Raw genomic sequence first — 17,143 nt, 5'->3', positions numbered from 1 at the left:
TCATTAAATGACAACTTCATCATCCAAAAACCCATCTTGTTTGTAGTGTGATATGAATGGAGAAAAGCAGATAAAATGCAAATATCAGGGCTTTGTTCTTAGCAGTACAGTTTAAGCAATTTTCTCAACACCCTCGTTTAATTTTCTTTCAAGGAATACCTACTATCTGTTAAACACTTTCCACCTGCCCAGTATTCTAAACTTAATGAAACAACGTGGCAGTAATTTTTGCAAAAGGCAGCATTTTCTAATGAAAATGCTCTTCAGTTAAGGAACACCAGAAACACACTTTTAGTTGAACAAGTTGATTATTTATTATTTGATAAAATCAAAGAGAATAAATCCCATGGAATCGTGGCACATCTCAGTAATAGTGTTGTTATGGGTGAATATTTGTGTCCCCTCAAAATTCATATGTTGAATGAAGCCCTGATCTTGATGTAATTGTATTTGGAGATAGGGCCTTTGGGAGGAAATTAGACTTAGATGAAGTCATGAAGATGTGGCCATCATGATGGGATCAGTGCCGTTATAAGAAGAGATATGGTGGGAGTTTCCTTTTCCTCCCACCCCTGCCATATGTGGACACAACGAGAAGGCAGCAGCCATCTACAAGTCAGGAAGTCACCCCTCACCACAAACAGACCATGGTAGCACCCTGACCTTAGACTTCCAGGCTCCAGAACTGTAAGAAAATAAATTCTACTGTTTAAGGCACCCATTCTAGGGCATTTTGTATGGCAGCCTGAGCAGACCAATACAAGGGTGCTGGAAAGAACCTATAATAGCATTTGAGCATTGGTGGGGTGACTTTTGGGAGGGTCCAAGAAAGCAGAGATTTGCTCTAGATTGGGTACTCTCAAAAAGTGGGGACAATTCCATGACTGGGTATCTCATATTAGCCAGGAGATAGGGAGGTTGGGTATTTCGTGGGGGGACATAATGACCTTGATTTTGTCTATGCTGAGATAAAATTAAAAACTGACCTTGTTTTGTCTCACTTTATCATGGTCTCAGAGTGACCTTTTCTGATATTGGTGTTATGTGAAATTGTTTATGTCCCACAGGGGAATAACATGGCCTAACTGTGAGTACAAGGCCAGCTTCTTAACAACAGTGAAGCCCAGACACACATGTCAGACTAGTTCCAGATATTACAGGCTGATTTCCTTTTCACTAGCTAGAAAATTGTTTTCTAGATGTTTTGGAAGAATCATTCCTTCCAGTAGTAAAAGATATTTTATTGTAATAAAAGTATTTTTAATTTAGAGTATTTAATTCATTCAATAAGCAAACATTAAATAGATAAAAGGACCATACAGAGACTCTTAAAATTTCAGTTATGAAATAAAGCTTAAACAGCATCTAATTCAATCTCTCATTTGATACTGGTATCCTTTCTCTGACATTGCTGCCTAGTAATTGCCTAGTCTGTGTTGGAATGGTTCCAATAAAAGGAAGCACTCACCTTCCTGAGAGAATTCATTCCATAAGTTGAATAATCAAGTTAGACTCTGATACTTTGTATATTTCATCTATTGGCTTTATTTGTACCCCTGAAGCAACAGAGAGCTAAACTAATGTTTTCCATAAGAAAGGCATTCTAATCAAGGAAAAAATAATTCACACGAACTAATTCAACGAAAGAAGTATTTTTTTTTAAAAAAAGGCTACAACAGGCAATATCAAAGACAATAAAAAGAAATTCCCATCACACTGAAGCAAGCTAAGCCTCTTCCTCACATCTTCCAGAGTCATACCATCCTCATTTCTATTTTTCACTGAGTGTCCTTCCCATTTTTTCCTCCTTGCCAATCAGCATTCTGTTTCCCATTTTACTCATAGCTTCAGCCAGCTGATTACTTTGGCTTATGGTGGTCCTAGCTCCAACGGAAACTGAAATCCCAAATCTACAGGATATTTTATCTTAAGAGCTTATGAATTTATGAGGTTAAGTGACTCAGTCTTGGATTAGTTCAAATGTAAGGGTAAGGGAAATCTGCTTGGATCAGTTCAGCCTATGATTTTTCTTCCTCTAGGTCAGGTGTTCAGTCTTGTCTAATTGTTCTACTTCTTAAAATGCAGCTTTTGTAGACAAGGGCCAGCATTGTGTTCATTACAGAAACTATTCAAGGTTCAAACAGTTATTTAGAAATGTACCAGATTAGGGTAAAGGATGTGAAAATACAGAACCATTTAAGAAAATGGTCCCTAAACATATGAAAAATGCTCAACTCACTCATAATATGAATATAAAATAAAACTACTCTGTAATGCCACTTTTCACAGGCCTGTAAAATTGTGGAGTAAAATGTTAGGTATGTTAGCCAATATAGCATTTCAGAGGCTGTGAGGAAGTAGACCTTTTTACACATTGCTAGTAGGAGTATATATTAGTACAGTTTCTATGGAGATTAATTTGACAATGTGTTCGGTTTAGATTTTCATCATTAGGTACTGAATAAATTCATTAAGACGCAGTCATAGAATGAAAACCTATGTAAAAATAATAAACATAGAAATACTTTACTTAGTGATATGGTATTTCCACATAAAAAAAAAAATCCCACCTTCCTGGGCCCTTCCCCCACCCCCAAAATATCCATTAAAGAAACTAGACTCTGCTACGCTGACAGAAGAGGGCACCATTGAACTAAAAATTTTGTAAGCCTCCACAGATCTACGAAATGGATTAGAAAAAAGTGAATAAATCTATACAAATCTGCTATCTACTATAACAAAATCAAAATCAAAATTTTCATCTGATAAAAATTTGTCTTCAGAAAGCGTCACGAAGCAGAAGAAAAATGTAATAAAAAGCTCCAAACTTGATTTAGAATTCTTAAGCATTTGTTGATATGAAAACATTGAAGTCAAAGTGGACAAAAAGCTATAGAAATCAAAAGAGATTGACTAAACTCATGAAAGAAATTAAGAAAAGGAGAAAATTATCATAAATATAAAGACTAAATTATAGAGTGCCTAAGGGAGGACAGACTGAAATGAAAATTTTATGATATATCAAAGTAGGAAAACATAAAAGATATTGAAAAGTGACACACAGAAAAGTAAAATGGAACAGAAAAGAAGTGGCTGAAATGGAAGACAGGCAAAGAAGAAGACATATTAATTATAGTCTTTGTGGGTACACTAACGTGTCAGAAATCATCACTAAAGAACTTATCCATGTAACCAAAAGCCACCAGTCCCCCAAAAACTATCGAAATAATAATAATAAAAAAACTGTAGTCCCTGAAGCAGAAAAAGAAAACAATAGAACAGGGCTAATATTTAAAACTTTAATTCGAGAACACTTTCCAGAAATAAATGAAGACCTGAATGTACATATAGTAAGAGCTCAGTGGGTAGCTGGAAAAATCAACCTGGAATGGTGAACTTTGAGGCACATCCTAGTAAAACTATTAGATTTTGAAATCTAAAAAATAATTTTCTTAAGCCCTCCTACCAAAAATATTAAATGATTTACAAGGAGGAAAACATAGACTAGAGTCAGACTTCTCCAAAACAACATACAAAGTAAGAGAGCAATAGAGCAACTGTGCAGAGTGGGGAGTGTGGAACTAGGAAGAAATTTTGCAATGGGGATTCTTTATTCAGATCTTAGAACGATAGGTAAAGTCTACTAGGGATGTTTTTCTAAATAAAGGGACAACTGGGAAAACTTCAGAAATGGGGTATATGGTAAACATCTACTATATTTTATCATAGATATAAGATTAAAAGAAATATGGATACAAGGATATAAGTATAATGTAGAAATATTACATGTTCTGACAATGTAATGATGCAAACAAAAGAGAGAGGATAAAAGAGGTAAAGGTAAATAGGAAAGAGAAATAAGCTCTTGGTAGTATATTTTATATGTGAGAGTTAAAGGATCATTAAAAACTGATAAATAAGAAGGTAACAGGCAACTGAAAAAAATTATTTGCAATATACAGCCAAATAAAGGGCTAATATCCCTAATGTATAAAGAACTATTAAAATTGAGAAGAAACACCAAAAGCTTGGTAGAAAATATATGAACAATTTACAAAAAGGGATAAAAAAGTATTTGAAAGTTATTCAGCCTCACTGATAATACAGAAGTGCAAATTGAAACTACAGAAATATATTTTTCATCTCTCAGATTGGAAAAAACTAAAAAGTATGGCAACACATTTGTTGGCAAGGTTGTATGTAATCTGGCACTCTCATACTGACAACCTCAAACATGCCAGTTGGTACAGCCTTTGGAGAGGGAATTTGGCAGTATCTAGTAAAAATATTTAGACATTTACCTTTCAATGCAGACACCTTTTCTAGGAATTTATTCTGAAGATTTTCATTCAACAATTAAAAAAAATGCACGCATAAAGTTGTTTACTACAGCATTTTTTGTAATCGCAACATATTGGAAATAACCTAAATGCCTTTATGTAGGAGAGAAGTTGAGCAAATTAGAGACTGTTCATCCAATGTAGTACTATACAGCTTAAAAAGAATAAGGAAGACCTCTATTCTGATATAGAATAACTTGTGGTATACTGTTTTATGAATTTTTAGAAAGCACAATGCAAAAGAGTAACACCTATAACTTTTATTTAAGAAAAAAGGGAAATAGAAATGTATACATATTTGCTTATTTGTGCAGAGAAAAACACAAGAAACATAAATTAGAATTAAAAAATAATGAGCTAGTTGCCACCAGTGATGATTAGGAATATGAGAGAGAGAGGAAGAGAGAGAGAAGGAATGAGGTAGAATGCATGGGTTCGGGGGAGAGATAGTTCTCTAAGTATACGTATTTGTATAGTTCTGACATTTAGTACCAAGATGATGTTGCACATCCTAAAATAAATGAAGGAATGGATGAAATCGATAGGGTAGGGGGGATGATGGAATACTAACAGGATAAATGAGGCTAATTGTATTTCAAATGAATAACATAACTACACTGAATGGGAAGGGAGCAGACTCATTTAAAGAGCTTTGAACATTGTATTTTGATTATATATCCTCAGGTTACAGACAAAAAGAACTTTAAACAAACATTTATTCTAGTTAGTAGGTTTATTTTTCACAGGGAGTATTAATCTGTTGTCATGCTGCTAATAAAGGCATACCAGAGATTGGGTAATTTATAAAGAAAAAGAGGTTTAATGGATTCACAGTTTCAGATGGCTGGGGAGGGATCACAATCATGGCAAAAAGCAAATCATAGAAAAGGCATGTCTTACATGGTGGCAGGCAAGAGAGCTTGTGTAGGGGGAACTCCCATTTATAAAACTATCATATGTCCTGAGACTTATTCACTACCATGAGAACGGTATGAGGGAAAATGCCCCCATGATTTAATTATCTCCACCTGGCCCTGCCCTTGACACATGGGGATTATTAAATTCAAGATGAGATTTGGGTGGGGACACAGCCAAACCATATCACAGGGGTATAAGTTAGCAATTCTGAAACTATTTGAAGTGTATTCTAGTATAGAGTGAATATACATAGTAGTATGTGAGACAAGTTTTTTAATTATCAAAGAAGCAAGTTACAGATACATAAAGTGGAGACTAGAATGAAGTTTTTGATGTTACATTAGAATTTGAGATGCCATTATGAACTCATGGCTTTAAAACATATAATAAAATATATGTAAATAGAAACAGATCTGTGTGTGTGTGTGTGTGTGTGTGTTCTATCTTTGTCCACCAAGATAACCTAGAAACAACACTATTTAATACCATTCAGCATCCCTGCCATCCAGATAGTAGTTTCTAAATACCATTGTTTACTAAAAGGAATAGGGGTTCCTTAAAAAAAAATGACTGGTTCCAGGGCTGGTGTAGAGAAAGTTCAAGTTCAATTAGAACATCTTTTTGTGTGCTAGTAACTAAGGAAGTGATCAAATAGTGACAGAGACATGACAAAAAGGCATAGGAACTACTTTAAAGGGCCCTCACTGACCAAATTTTGGACAATTGATCATCAAAATAAACAGTGATAGATTAAAAGTCATGAGTTTTTTATATAAACACATAAATGAACATAAATGGAATAAAGGAACACTCTGTCTAATAGTGAAATATTAAGTAGTAAATGTACATGAATGATGGAATTAGAAACAAATATTGAAACACCCACCATAGTAATAAATATTTCAGTTAAGAATCATCAATCAAATTAGCGAGTAGAAATATGCTGATGAGAAACAAGTTTTTACATAATCTCAAAGTATCACCCCATAAGATACTTATTAATTACAAAAGGAAAAATAGTAACTTTATCGTGGACAAACTTTCAGACACCATCATAACCAAATAATATAAGTCAGCATTGTTAGTGATAGGACAAATGTCATGTACTTCCAGCTATGATGTACCTAGAAGACATGTATTTTCTGTTATTCCTGCCGAAAGCGAAAATGTGAATCTATACTTGAAGAAACATCAGACAAACCTAAATTGAGGGATATTCTACAAAATATCAAGGTTATTAAAGACTGAGACATTGTTCTAGAATAAAGGAGACCTGACAACTAAATCCAATATATAATCTTGAATTGGATCCTAGGCAAGGAAAAAATTATATTTCTATAAAAGACATTAGTGAGACGGTTATATTTGAATAAGGGCTATAGATGAGATAATATTGTATCAGTATTAATTTTCTGATTTGGTAATTGCACTGTGGTTATGTCTGACAATGTCCTTGACTTTGTGATATATACACTGACATATTTAGGGGTAAAGCAGCAATATGTCTGCTAAGCGAGGGTAGCTGGGGAGGAAATGATAACACAGATGTAGTAAAATGTTTACATTTGGGGAATCTGGGTGAAGGATATGCAGAAATTCTTTGTACTATTTTGTAACTTCTAAGTCTGAAATTATTTCTAAATATAAAAATATAAATTTAAGATATATAGAAATCAAAATATTATAATTTACTGTCAAAAGCAAGGTTAAAATTTCCACTTTAGGAATTTTGCTAAAGTATAAGTAAATTGAAATATATTATGGGCCAGGCATGGTGGCTCATGCCTGTAATCCCAGCACTTTGGGAGGCCAAGTCTGGTGGATCACTTGAGGTCAGGAGTTCGAGACCAGTCTGGCCAACATGGTGAAACCCCCTCTCTCTAAAAATACAAAAATTAGCCCAGCATGGTGGCACATGCCTGTAAGCCCAGCTACTAGGGAGGCTGAGGCAGGAGAATCGCTTGAACCCAGAAGGTGGAGGTTGCAGTGAGCCGAGATTGTGCCACTGCACTCCAGCCCATGTGACAAAGTGAGACTCTGTCTCACAAAAAAAAAAAAAAAGAAAAAAAGAAAAGAAAAGAAATATATTAGGTATATATAATTTTCAGGTGTTTCAAAACTCTAGTTTGTCCACTTATTTGTTAATTCATTAAAATGGTGTGAGCTGTGCTAAATGGTAGGTGCTGCACTTAAAGATATAATCAAGCTAGAAAAATCTCTTGGCACTCATAGATCTTACATTTGTAAAGGAATGACGTGTTATGGGAGACAAAAACAACAAATGTAATAATTACTATGAGGTATATGGTTATGAGGTATAAAGTAAAATAAGATGGTGTGATAGTGACAGTCACAGAGGTGTATGTGTGGAGTTGGTCAGGAGAGATCTTTCTGAGAGAGTAGCATTTGTTATACTTGAATAATGAGAAAAAGCCAATATCTTGAACCACCAGGAGAAAACTTCATAGAGGAATGTCTTAAATTTATAATAGACGTAAAGTTGAACACCATATTAGCAACCATTTGGTCTACAGGAATAATATGAAGCTTAATGCCAACTAGAAAATTGCCTCATAAGTTACTGAAACATAAGAGACATGGAATATCATTGGAAATAAAATTAGTATATATGGGGTCTGTTCTTTTTATCACTATGTAGCTAGGTCTTATATTGTGCAAATCACTGAAATTCCCTGGCTCTCAATTGTATCTGTAATAAAGGCTATGAGTAGATAATATTTATAATTTTATAATCTTATAAAATCTCACTGTGTATGATTTTACAATATAATTATGGAAGTATACATATATATAAGATAAATTAAAGTAGATAATAAAGAATAAATGATGTTTTACAGTCTGCCATTGTCCATTATCTGTACTCTCTGGGCTAGACCATACTTTGATTTTTAATAACAGAAAGGGGATAGTTCCAGGACACCAAGAAACAGAAACTTGCCAAAGAGTTTTACAAACTCCTATTAAAATCAATATTCAAACAGTACTTCAAACTTCAACAACATCTTTCCCTTTTCACTTTTTTTTTTTTTTTTTTTTTTTGAGACAGGGTATAGCTCTATCACCCAGGCAGGAATGCAGTGGCTTGATCTCGGTTCATTGCAACCTCTGCTTTCCAAGCTCAAGCAATCCTCCCACCTCCGCCTCCCAAGTAGCTGGGACTACAGGCGCACACCATGGTACCCGGCTAATTTTTTGTCTATTTTGGTAGCGATGGGGTTTCACCATGTTGCCCAGGCTGGTCTTCAACTCCTGAGCTCAAGCTATTTGCCTGTCTTGGCCTCCCAAAGTGCTGGGGTTGCAGATATGAACCACTGCGCCCAGCCCCTTTTCACTCTTAATTGATGACTTTATATCTTATTTCACTGAAAAAAAAATATAATCAGATTTGACTCTCTATATTCTTCTAACAGCAAATGTACCAACCTATTCACATCTGTCCTAGTATTTTCCGCTTTAAGTCCTGTTACAGTGAATGCGTTTTCCCTGCTTCTATCTAAGGTGAAACCATCTATGTATGCACTGAATTCCATGCTGCTGCAGCTATTATTCTCCCTCTCTTTCTTACATCATTAGTTATTCCTTCCAGCCTAGATATTCCTATCAGTATATACAAAACAGCAGCTAGCACAGAGCAAGTGTTAGTTAACCTAACAATAATAATAACCCATCAATTCCCATGGCTTTAGAAATCATCAATATGCTGATCCATCTAAAGATATATCTTAGCACAGGACTTCTGTACTTTTGAATCATATATTCAAATCCACTAAACATCTCCAATTGGATGTGCAATAGCTACCAAAAAAAAAAAACCTTAAAATGTCCAAAATTGAATCTTGGTTCTTGCTCTCCAGCCAGCTCCTTTTGTAATCTCCCTTATCTCAGTAAATCACACCTCTATTCTTCTAGTTGCTTTGGTCAAAACTTTTGAAGCCATTTTTGACTCGTCTGTTATTCTCTCATATTCCATATCCAAATCATCAGCAGCCCTTCTTGTGAGCTCCTCTTTGAAACTTAATGAAACTTACCACAATGCAATAAAGTCATGTGCAAAGAATTCAGTTTAAAAATGTGCATCATGTTATTGGAACATTAATGAAATGGCAGAGAGCAGCCTTCAGTTAGCAGGTTGGAGGCTCTAGGGTCCTGCTGCAATCCAATCCATCTTAGTCTTTACTGTGGCTTGGTACTACCTTTTGATAGTTTTCCATTTCAGTTTATATATCCATGGGACCATTCTGGAATCTCAGTTTATGAGGAACTTTCAAGGACAGGAGCAGCAGTTCCAGTAATCTCTTGTTGCCTGTTTTATTGATCTTATACCGACAGAATAGGCCAAGAGACTATTTGGGATTCAGAGACTCACCCTTTGCCTCTTCACTTCTCAAAGTTGACTACTATTTTTCTGTCTTGGTTCACTCCTTTCTCCATGTTTCCCCAATTTCTCCAAAAGATAAGAACTTTAGCCTACTCCTTTTGAGAACAGAGGGCGTATGCAGAGGCTGGGAGGCAGTTATCAAACAATTTATACTGAAGTCCAATCACTTACTTCCACTCCTATTTCCCTGATCCTAGCTACTTGATTGTTGCACCACCTTTCTGATTGACACCGTTGCTTTTACTATTGCTTTCCTGTAAACTGTTCTTAACACTGGAGTCATAGTGAGCTTAAGTCAGATCATGTGACTCTTCTGTTCAAAAGTCATTAATATCTTTCCATCTCTTCAAGAGTAAAAGCCAAAGTCTTCACAGTGATCTGCCCGTCTGTCCCACTGCTGCTTTAACTTCACCTTCTTCACTCTCTACTTCAAAAAGCTCTGAAGGACTCTTCTGCACCAGAGCCTTTATACTCACTGATTGCTCTGCCTGAAATATACTTCTTTCAGATGTTTATTTCCCTTACCTGCTTCTGGATCTATGCTCAGTATCACTTATCAGAGTTTTTTCACTGGCCACCTCTTATATAATACTCCCTCCTATCACAATTGCTCTTATTCCCTATATTAGTTATTTATTATTGTACAAATTACCCTAGACTCAGAGGTTTAAATCAATAAATATATATTGTCTCCATTTCTGTGGATCAGGAATTTAGTAGTGGCTTAGCTGAGTGATTCTGTTTAGGCCCTCTAGTCATGTTGCAAGCAAGAGGTCAGCTGAAGAAACAACCATAAGTCATGAGTGAGGCTGAAAGATCCACTTCCAAGGTATCTCACTCACATGCCTAGAAAGTTGATGCTAGTTTTGGTTGGAGGTCTCAGCTTTTCCCCATGTTGCTCTTTCCATAGGACTGCACAAGTCTCTTCATGACATGAGGGCTTCCACCAGCATGAGTGATCCCAGGCCAGAATAAAGGGAAAGCTCAGTGTCTTTTATGACCTAGCCCTTACCATTTCTGCAAAACCCTATTGGTTATATAGGTCATCTCTATTCAGTGTAGCAGAGGGCTACACAAAGGCATGCATACCAACAGGCAAGAATCACTAAGGACCATTTCAGAAGCTGACTTCTAAATCCTTTATATTCTACTTTATTTGTCTACATAGTTCTTAATTTCAACTAACTTATTATATATTTATTTTTAATTTGTGATTTATTTGCTTTTCCTCACTTGTCTCGTTTATGCCCAGCACCTTGAAATTGTTTATTTGAATTGAGTATTATCAACACTGCAATCAGGTTTTTGTTTGAAAATAGAAAATATCCATAGTTGGATAACTTTGTTAGGATAATTATACACGGATTAAGTAATAGGAGAATGTTCATACTGTGTACACCTGAAACTCTGTAGGAAATACTTTTCTACTCCTTCATCAAGGTAGAATATAGACCTAGAAATTGCCAAAAATATGGTGGCATTGACTTTTACTCCTCCATAGCCTATTCCCAAGCTCCTTCCAAAGAATAGTCTCTTATGCTTAACAAAGAGAAATGGATTTTTAAATCTTGTCAACCTTAGTAGGCCTCCCCCACCCCCATTAATAGGGTTATTTGAGGATTAAATCAGTTTTATGAATATTAGGAGACTCTCTGTCTCTGAGTGTCTATTATGTCTTCAACTTCTTTGAAGAAATTTGATTTAATTTTGGAATATTAAGGTTTTTGGTAGCTACTAGACGTTCATGTGATCCTAGCTGGTTTGTCAGAATATCAAGCTGTAGGCACAGGCTTTTGATATGGCCTGGACTGAAATCCCTTCCCAGTAAGGACAATAGTAATAAACTGAACCAGTAAAATTTTCTGTCTTGGGACTGGGAGTCATGCTTCCTTAGGGGGATGCGTCAAATCTCTCTCAAGGTCTCCATATTGATTTTCTCAAAGAAATCTCCACTGATTCTGCTATTTAGCCGCACCCCTGCCCTCCCCATCACTGAACTATATAACCTGTAAGCTTCATTTCAGCAATAAGTTCTTTGTTATTTGATGCGAATCAAAAGTTTAATGTGGGCTGGGTGCGGTGGCTCACACCTGTAATCCTAGCACTTCGGGAGGCCAAGGCGGGAGGATCACTTGAGCTCAAGAGTTCAAGACCAGTCTGGGCAACATAGTGAAATTTTGTCTCTATATATTTAAAATTAAAAAATTGAAAAAAGTTTAATGTGGTCCAAAATCACCTGACTTCAAGATTTTATTAAAGGTTGTTTCCTGGTGAGAAATTGGTAGTTGAGAAAAAAATAAATATAAAAGAAAAACGAAATATATACCTGGAGGTAGCTTACCTACTATGGAGTATCTATATAGTATTTTATGAATCTGCCTCTTCTCTAGAAGGTGAGCATCTTAAGGGCAGAAGCTAGGATTTACTCTTGAGATATATGCCTATATAGCGTTAGGGCTGACTCAGCATATCTCTTGGCGAGAGAATCTGGGAGCCATTGGAATTCTCCCCTCAACAGCTGGATTCTCCAGCCTGTAGCAGGTAATGGAGGGCTTGATGGGATGCAAATGAAACAGTTCAGGCTTGGTCAGTTTTTCAGAACAAGTAGGGGCTGAGAAGCTAGAATATAGTTCATTGATGCTAGTTTGAAATGCATGTTAATGTGCTGATTCACGTCAAAGATAAGTATGGCTTTATAAATAGTCTTTCTCTCTCTCCCAGCAAATAGGCTAGAAAAGATGATTCTCTGACAGGAATGATACTCAGGACTAGGAACCTCCTAAATGAAAGGGCCTATTTAGTTAATTATGGGGCCAATCTGTGAATGTGTTGCTAGAGGCTTGGAAATGAATACTTTCCCTTGTAGTAAAGGAGCAGTAGATGATGGTTTCAGCCAACTTCAGCTCCCTCTATGAAGAGCCCACACTTCCCTGGATAAGCAGCCCAACTGTTAGGTCTCTTTAATAATTAGAGAAGCCACTTGTTGGTCAGAGCTGACAAGAAAAAGTAGGGAGCAAATAAGGGTAATTTTTTTTCATCTCTTTCATTAGAGAATGTTCGTGTATATATGTATGTTCTGGGTTGAGAGTCAGAATCATGTTCTGAGTGAGGCATTGGGAGGGTTCTACTTCAGGAACTCTGAAATTAGCTCACAGTTTATCATATGGCACTCTAGTTCTGTCTTCTGTTCAGAAACTTTTAAAGGAAATAATGCAAACAAAAATTTCTACAGGACTTATGTATTCTAGAAAATTCTACATTTGGAACACATGAAATCAATGCAAGGAATTAAACTGTTTTGTACAGTATCTAGTCATTTATTTCTTTTCACTACCTTTTACTCAATACTTATATCTTAGTCCATTTGGACTGCTATAACAAAAATACCATGAACTGAGTAGCTTATAAACAACAGAAATTTATTTCTCACAGTTTTGGAGGCAAGGTAGTCTGAGATCAAGGTACCAGCAGATTCAGTGTCTGATGAGGGTCTGCTGTCTAGTTCATAGGTGATTTCTTCTGTCTATGTCTTCATATGGTAGAAGTGCAAGGAAGCTCTTTGGAGCCTCATATATAAGTGCACAAATCCCACTCATGAGATCTTAACCCTCATGACCTAATCACTTCCCTAAAGACCCCACTTCCAAATACCATAATACTGGTGATTAGGTTTCAACACATCATTTTGGGGGACACAAACCTTCAGGCCATAGGAACCTATTAGGTGTGATAAGAAGCTCTACTGGTCCTGTATCGAGTTCCCAATTTCTATCAATTTTGTTTCCTGAGGTCAAAAAATATGAGTGTTTGTATTCTGGTTACATATTTATATAACCTCAGAGTCTTCATTTGTAAATTAGTACCTACTTCATAGGAATGTTGTAAATAAATAAATGTGTTAATACATGTTAGATATTTAGATCAGTGGCTGCATACAATAAGTGATTTTTTAAACTTAGCCAATTATCTCTTGAACCTGTCCTATCTTTGTTTTCCTTGTTCCCTTAACTTAATCTAGGATATTATTTTTTTTCTGGATTGCAGTTCTCTCCACTAACCTCCTAGCCTCTAGTATTTCTCCTCTCAGATCCCTTTTCTACATAGCTACCAGGGTAATTTTTCTGAAATGCAAGTATTACCATGCAACTCTCTTGGTTATTTTTTTTTAATTTTGTTTTATTATTATTATACTTTAAGTTTTAGGGTACATGTGCACAACGTGCAGGTTAGTTACATATGTATACATGTGCCATGTTGGTGTGCTGCACCCATAAACTTGTCATTTAGCACTACGTATATCTCTTAATGCTATCCCTCCCCCCTCCCCCCATCTCAGAATAGTCCCCGGCGTGTGATGTTCCCTTCCTGTGTCCATGTGTTCTCATTGTTCAATTCCCACCTATGAGTGAGAACATGCGGTGTTTGGTTTTTTGTCCTTGCGATAGTTTGCTCAGAATGATGGTTTCCAGCTTCATCCATATCCCTACAAAGGACATGAACTCATCATTTTTTATGGCTGCATAGTATTCCATGGTGTCTATGTGCCACCTTTTCTTAATCCAGTCTATCATTGTTGGACATTTGGGTTGGTTCCAAGTCTTTGCTATCGTGAAGAGTGCCGCAATAAACATACGTGTGCATGTGTCTTTATAGCAGCATTATTTATAATGCTTTGGGTATATACCCAGTAATGGGATGGCTGGGTCAAATGGTATTTCTAGTTCTAGGTCCCTGAGGAATCGCCACACTGACTTCCACAAGGGTTGAATTAGTTTACAGTCCCACCAACAGTGTAAAAGTGTTCCTATTTCTCCACATCCTCTCCAGCACCTGTTGTTTCCTGACTTTTTAATGATCACCATTCTAACTGGTGTGAGATGGTATCTCATCATGGTTTTGATTTGCATTTCTCTGATGACCAGTGATGATGAGCATTTTTTCATGTGTTTTTTGGCTGCATAAGTGTCTCCTTTTGAGAAGTGTCTGTTCATATCCTTCACCCACTTTTTGATGGGGTTGTTTGTTTTTTTCTTGTAAATTTGTTTGAGTTCATCGTAGATTCTGGATATTAGCCCTTTGTCAGATGAGTAGATTGCAAAAATTTTCTCCCATTCTGTAGGTTGCCTGTTCACTCTAATGGTGGTTTCTTTTGCTGTGCAGAAGCTCTTTAGTTTAATGAGATCCCATTTGTCAATTTTGGCTTTTGTTGCCATTGCTTTTGGTATTTTAGACATGAAGTCCTTGCCCATGCCTATGTCCTGAATGGTATTGCCTAGGTTTTCTTCTAGGGTTTTTATGGTTTTAGGTCTAACATGTAAGTCTTTAATCCATCTTGAATTAATTTTTGTATAAGGTGTAAGGAAGGGATCCAGTTTCAGCTTTCTACATATGGCTAGCCAGTTTTCCCAGCACCATTTATTAAATACGGAATCCTTTCCCCATTTCTTGTTTTTGTCAGGTTTGTCAAAGATCAGATAGTTGTAGATATGTGGCATTATATGACATGTTACAAGGCATTTCCCTCTCTAACCTCAGTCTTCTGTCTATTCTTCCCATTTTTCTCTTTCACAATACTGAAAGCATTTCAGTAACCCCATTATAACAGACTCTCTTTTGCTTCCATTATTCCAATATATTCTTTTCCTTCTTGCCCAGCTGATGGGCATCTTTCAGACTCCTTCTTAGGATTCCCCTTCTATTGATGGCCTTCTGCAAGCTTCCTTAATCTGTGCCTGAGCTAATTACTTCTTCCTCTGTATTTTTTCTAATTATCAATTATGTCTTTCTTTAAATTTCACATAGTCACAGTATTGTGGCCGCACATGAGAGTAGGGTAGTTGTTTCAGTAAGTATCCAAGTAGGTGACTGCACACTCTTCGCAGGTGGAGGGCAATACTATTTGCTTAGAAAAGCGGTTGTCTGAAATTAGAGATCCAAACCTCACTTATACTAAAATAGCTGTAGTTCTGAGATGTGTAGTCTCTGAAAGGGGAACAATTGTAGAAATATTTATTTATACCCTGTGTTTGGAAGTGTGATTTAAAGTGGCTATTGTGAACTATGGAATTCAAGAAGGTACTAGTAAAAAAGTGGAATAGGATCTTTTGTTTGATTGAGAATATTCAAGTAATAGAGACTTTTGGTTGCACTCCAATTCCATTTGTCTCTTCCTGAGTATGTGTAATTAGAGTCCTATAAGAAGATGATTAGGAAGGATTATAGAAAAATATTTGAAGAAATGTTGGAGGGCATTTAAAAATGTGATACAAATTAAAAGCAAGCTCAACAAAATGCAAGTGGAAAAAAATTGCAGGACATCATAATCAAACTGCTCAAAGCCAGTGATGAAGAGAAAATCTTAAAAGTAAAAAGAGGAAAAAAGACATGTTATATAATAAGGAACAGAAATAAGAGTGACAACAGATTTCACATGGGAAACAATGCATGTCAGAAAACAGTGGAGTGACATTTTTAAGGTACTGAAAGAACAAAAAACTGTAAAGCAAGAATTCTAGAGCCAACACAAATATCTGTCAATAATGAAAAAGTAATGACTATTTCAGACATAAAAGCAAAAATACAACAGACAAGATCTGCAAAACATATCAAAACAAGTCCAGATAGAAGTAAAATGAGAGCAGATAGTAATCTAGCTATACAAAAGATAAAAGACCACTGGAAATGTTAAATATGAGGCTAAGTATAAAAACATTTGTCTTATTTTAAAAATGAATTTAAAAGATAATATATTATTTAAAACAATGATAATAACAATATAACTATATAACACATGTAGAAGTAAAATGTATAGTGATAGTACAAAGGCCAGAATATTATATTGCTGTAAAATTCCTTTACTATGAAGATGTGCTGTAATATTAACTGAATGTTGACTATAATAATGTAAAGATCTATATTATAAACCCTAAATCAACTACTAAAGGAACAAAAGAAAAAATATATATAGCCAATGCTGTAGATAATATAGAATCATAAAAATGTTCTGTTAATCCAAAATAAGGCAAAAGGGGGAAATAAAAAAGTATGGACAAATTGAAATCAAATAGCAAGATGGCAGCCTCTAAGCTAATACACAATAATCACATTAAATATAAATGGTCTAATCAGCCCAATTTAAAAAGCAAATATTGTCAGATTGATAAAAAGTGAGACCTAATTATATGCTGTCTGTGAGAAACTGACTTTAAATATAAAGACATGTGTAGGTTAAAAGTAAAAGACTGGAGGGCAGTATATTATGCCTATATTAATCTAAGAAAGCTAGAGTGGCTATATTAATACCAGGCAAAGTAAATGCCATGTGCTATTTCTAGAGCTAAAGAAGGTCATTTTGTAATGATAAGTCAATTCATAAAGAGTACATAACAGAGCTAAATATGTATGCAACTAATAACAGATATTTTAAAAATATGAAGCAAATATTGATAGAACTGAAAAAATATACACAGCCACAATATTAATCAGA

Source organism: Pongo abelii, chromosome 4 (assembly GCF_028885655.2).
Source record: "Pongo abelii isolate AG06213 chromosome 4, NHGRI_mPonAbe1-v2.0_pri, whole genome shotgun sequence".
Taxonomy (NCBI): Eukaryota; Metazoa; Chordata; class Mammalia; order Primates; family Hominidae; genus Pongo; species Pongo abelii.
This window is presented reverse-complemented; position numbering follows the sequence as displayed.